Genomic DNA, 5746 nt, shown 5'->3' with positions numbered 1-5746 from the left:
TTGGTCGACTTTGCTCCTCCATCGTTGTTCCTCTTCGGAGTCCCTGAAAGTATAAAACTGGCACAATGTTAGTAAAACTTCAAAACAATGCAACAAATCACGAAAAGTTACTCACCACTTTGGACCATGTCGGCTGCTGTATAGAGATGGGAAATGGACTCGTCATCTCGTCTCCTTCTGTTGGTCGACCTTGCTCCTCCATCGTTGTTCCTCTTCGGAGTCCCTGAAAGTATAAAACTGGCACAATGTTAGTAAAACTTCAAAACAATGCAACAAATCATGAAAAGTTACTCACCACTTTGGGCCATGTTGGCTGCTGTGTAGAGATGGGAAATGGACTCGTCATCTCGTCTCTTTCTGTTGGTCGACTTTGCTCCTCCATCGTTGTTCCTCTTCGGAGTCCCTGAAAGTATAAAACTGGCACAATGTTAGTAAAACTTCAAAACAATGCAACAAATCACGAAAAGTTACTCACCACTATGGGCCATGTTGGCTGCTGTGTAGAGATGGGAAATGGACTCGTCATCTCGTCTCCTTCTGTTGGTCGACTTTGCTCCTCCATCGTTGTTCCTCTTCGGAGTCCCTGAAAGTATAAAACTGGCACAATGTTAGTAAAACTTCAAAACAATGCAACAAATCACGAAAAGTTACTCACCACTTTGGGCCATGTTGGCTGCTGTGTAGAGATGGGAAATGGACTCGTCATCTCGTCTCCTTCTGTTGGTCGACTTTGCTCCTCCATCCTTGTTCCTCTTCGGAGTCCCTGAAAGTATAAAACTGGCACAATGTTAGTAAAACTTCAAAACAATGCAACAAATCACGAAAAGTTACTCACCACTTTGGGCCATGTTGGCTGCTGTGTAGAGATGGGAAATGGACTCGTCATCTCGTCTCCTTCTGTTGGTCGACTTTGCTCCTCCATCGTTGTTCCTCTTCGGAGTCCCTGAAAGTATAAAACTGGCACAATGTTAGTAAAACTTCAAAACAATGCAACAAATCACGAAAAGTTACTTACCACTTTGGGCCATGTTGGCTGCTGTGTAGAGATGGGAAATGGACTCGTCATCTCGTCTCCTTCTGTTGGTCGACTTTGCTCCTCCATCGTTGTTCCTCTTCGGAGTCCCTGAAAGTATAAAACTGGCACAATGTTAGTAAAACTTCAAAACAATGCAACAAATCACGAAAAGTTACTCACCACTTTGGGCCATGTTGGCTGCTGTATAGAGATGGGAAATGGACTCGTCATCTCGTCTCCTTCTGTTGGTCGACTTTGCTCCTCCATCGTTGTTCCTCTTCGGAGTCCCTGAAAGTATAAAACTGGCACAATGTTAGTAAAACTTCAAAACAATGCAACAAATCACGAAAAGTTACTCACTACTTTGGGCCATGTTGGCTGCTGTGTAGAGATGGGAAATGGACTCGTCATCTCGTCTCCTTCTGTTGGTCGACCCTGCTCCTCCATCGTTGTTCCTCTACAGAGTCCCTGAAAGTATAAAACTGGCACAATGTTAGTAAAACTTCAAAACAATGCAACAAATCACGAAAAGTTACTCACCACTTTGGGCCATGTTGGCTGCTGTGTAGAGATGGGAAATGGACTCGTCATCTCGTCTCCTTCTGTTGGTCGACTTTGCTCCTCCATCGTTGTTCCTCTTCGGAGTCCCTGAAAGTATAAAACTGGCACAATGTTAGTAAAACTTCAAAACAATGCAACAAATCACGAAAAGTTACTTACCACTTTGGGCCATGTTGGCTGCTGTGTAGAGATGGGAAATGGACTCGTCATCTCGTCTCCTTCTGTTGGTCGACTTTGCTCCTCCATCGTTGTTCCTCTTCGGAGTCCCTGAAAGTATAAAACTGGCACAATGTTAGTAAAACTTCAAAACAATGCAACAAATCACGAAAAGTTACTCACCACTTTGGGCCATGTTGGCTGCTGTATAGAGATGGGAAATGGACTCGTCATCTCGTCTCCTTCTGTTGGTCGACTTTGCTCCTCCATCGTTGTTCCTCTTCGGAGTCCCTGAAAGTATAAAACTGGCACAATGTTAGTAAAACTTCAAAACAATGCAACAAATCACGAAAAGTTACTCACTACTTTGGGCCATGTTGGCTGCTGTGTAGAGATGGGAAATGGACTCGTCATCTCGTCTCCTTCTGTTGGTCGACCCTGCTCCTCCATCGTTGTTCCTCTACAGAGTCCCTGAAAGTATAAAACTGGCACAATGTTAGTAAAACTTCAAAACAATGCAACAAATCACGAAAAGTTACTCACCACTTTGGGCCATGTTGGCTGCTGTGTAGAGATGGGAAATGGACTCGTCATCTCGTCTCCTTCTGTTGGTCGACTTTGCTCCTCCATCGTTGTTCCTCTTCCAAGTCCCTGAAAGTATAAAACTGGCACAATGTTAGTAAAACTTCAAAACAATGCAGCAAATCACGAAAAGTTACTTACCACTTTGGGCCATGTTGGCTGCTGTGTAGAGATGGGAAATGGACTCGTCATCTCGTCTCCTTCTGTTGGTCGACTTTGCTCCTCCATCGTTGTTCCTCTTCGGAGTCCCTGAAAGTATAAAACTGGCACAATGTTAGTAAAACTTCAAAACAATGCAACAAATCACGAAAAGTTACTCACCACTTTGGGCCATGTTGGCTGCTGTATAGAGATGGGAAATGGACTCGTCATCTCGTCTCCTTCTGTTGGTCGACTTTGCTCCTCCATCGTTGTTCCTCTTCGGAGTCCCTGAAAGTATAAAACTGGCACAATGTTAGTAAAACTTCAAAACAATGCAACAAATCACAAAAATTCACGTGAATAAAATCAGTACAACACAATTCATTGAAAAATCAGAAAACATTGACTGAATTCAGGAAGACGAATGAGGGGGAAAGGGAAGTGGATGGTTAGTAATGTTAGAGTCAGCAGGGAGCAGAGGAAAGAAGGGAGAAAATCAAAAATACTTCCATATAAGCTTCCTTTGCTGTTGCTGTGGCTCCTGGTGATGTTTCTTCTGAACTGTCTCAGCATCTCTGCTTCCTGTCAATTCAAAATCAAGAGGTCAAAGCCTGACAAAGCCAACACCAAATTGGAAAGCCAAAATATTGGGAAAAGGTGCAAAGAGGTCAAGTATGAATCATACCCCCACTTTCTGCTCATGAATGCTGTTAAACAGGAGAGAGAATACTCCTCACTTCAGGATCCTGGTCAGCCTCAACTTTTTTCTGCTCTAAACACATCAAAGGGGAGACACTCTCATTTCATATAAAGTATGAAACTTCATTTAAAAGCATAGATAATCAAAGATTATGAAGCTCACCTCGATGAATGTTATCAGTTTAAGTAATCCAAAATTCACATCATATTTCCTTAACAGTTAGTATTTATCCAGACAAGAATATTCAAGAAAATTCTGTTTAAATAGGTTTTAAAACTCATTGAGGATTGACGTTTTCCAAATACTTGCTCCTGGTCACTCATTTGAAAAATGCAGGTCAGATCCAGCATCCAAAGCAAGTTTCAAATGTCCATCTTTAGATGCACCATCCATGCAAGTTTGGTAAGGGTAGGGTTGAGTGGGAATAATTTCATTCCTCAACTGGAAAATGTAAGTCAGATCAAGCATCTGAAGGAAGTTTGGTAGTGTCCATTTCTAGATGCATCATCTTTGTTGAGGTAAAGCTTCAAGGTAAAAAAAAAAATATTGCAAGTCTTGTTTGGATCAGGTAGGACTTACGGTTTCTTGGAAATGGACCTGCTCCAAAAACCTTAACCTGGTCACTCATCTGGAAAATATAGGTCAGATCCAGCATCCGAAGCAAGTCTGGTAGTGTCCATTCCTAAATGCATCATCCTTTCAATTTTACGACTTATACTTACTTGAACATGGACTTTCTCCTAAAACTCTACCAGGGCACTAATGCTATCCCTGAGGCTGGTGTCAGGGTATAGCATAACTACATCTTGACTTTGCTGAGGTAAGTTCAAGTTCAAAATAAAGCTTCAAGGTAAAAAAAAAAATTGTTGCATTTGAATAACCTTTATATCTCTAAGGCCACACCAATTTAATTTCTTGTTCGTCGGGCATTTGATGAAAAAAAGTACGAGCAGGAAAGCGGTTAAATAATATTATTACTTTTTGTAGGTGACATTTTTAGGCGGATCAAGAAAAAGATTGAGCGGACAATTAATTTTGTTTTCATTATTTTCAGAGTAAGCCGATTAAGAATACGATACATAGAGCGGAAATAAAACAGAAAAATAGCACAGAATCCCCATGGTGCGGAAAATTTAAATTAATATTATTTTCATAGTTTTGTTTATATACGAGCGGGTCCAACGAACAAAAAATTTTAATGGTGTGGCATTATTTGATTGTGATCATTCAACAGATAAATAGTTATATTAGAATGACTATTTCAAAATATTTCCTAGCTCCAAAAATCTTGACTCTTTCGCTCATCCATAAAATGTAGGTTGGATTCAGCTGCTATAGCAAGCCTGGTAATGGACCCATGGAAGATTGTTCAAAATAGGCCTTATAGTTACTTGGAAATGAGACTAGCTCAAAAAACTTTTAATCTAGTCACTCATATTAAAAATAAAGGCACTAGATTCAGCATCCGAGGCAAGCCTGGTAGTGTACGTCCATGTATTTTATTTTAGATGTACATGAACGATTCTTGTAAGTTAGGTCAAAATACTTAGAAATGACACCTGCTTCAAAAACATTAAGCTGATCATTCTTTTAAATTAGCTGAAATTGTTGTCTCTGAAACCCTGGCTAGTACAATGAAACATACTTGAAGCATCTTACATGCATCCCTTAGGGGCTAGGGCATAGATGTACTTAAAAAGAAGTCTGCTCCAAAAACTTTCATCTGGGACACCAACACTTGCACTGATCCCATGGGTGTTACTAATATTCCCGTCCACTTCATATTGATGAGCAAAAAAATGATTAAAATGCATATTTTTATGCCATCTCTGATTTGATGAATAAAATTATGCAAGTAAAATGTCATCCCGACAACCTCACTGCTTGATTTCCAGCAGAATCCGGAGAGAGGGCAAAACATCAATGGGCTGGGCTATTCCATTTGAGAAAAAAGTGACATTAGGTTGAAATTAAAAAAAAAAAACCTATAATTTTGTCATTTTTCAAAGTGCGTTGTAACTGAGCATGTCATTTATATATTTTTTTGAACATCATTTAGATTATATGTTACCAAGTCCCAACATTTTATAACCAAATTTTGTTTGTTTTGATTGTCTATTGGAAATTTTCTTTGATAAAATTGAGAAAACACTTTTTGCCATTAAGAAAGGAGCAAAAAAAAAAAAAAAACAAAAACGGCCCCCTTCAACCCCCTTAAATGCTTGACAGTAAATATATTTGCATTATCAATACACAGCTGATTCAAGGCAAAGTTAGCCTATATCTCAGGATCTGACGTCTCAAACTTATACAGTCTAACAGCACAATACATTTTCAAAATACAACATAATACACACTATGTAATTCACTATTCTGCAGGTTGGGACCAATCGCCCAAATGGGATATAATAGTCTGTTTGGGATATAATATCCAAAATGGGCTATAGATTTACAGTGCAAAAATTAATTTTTTTTTTATTTTGGCAATAAGTATCATAAATCCGCATCAGGACACTTAAAAAGGAATAACTTTTGGTTGACAAGTTTTTCTGTATGCCCATTGTTTAGGAGATTGATCCCTCGGAAGTTCC

The sequence above is a fragment of the Saccostrea cucullata genome, unplaced genomic scaffold, assembly GCF_032062105.1.
Source record: "Saccostrea cucullata isolate Sc308-1 unplaced genomic scaffold, CSIRO_AGI_Scuc_v1 ctg3453, whole genome shotgun sequence".
Taxonomy (NCBI): Eukaryota; Metazoa; Mollusca; class Bivalvia; order Ostreida; family Ostreidae; genus Saccostrea; species Saccostrea cuccullata.
Note: the sequence above shows the minus strand (reverse complement) of the source record.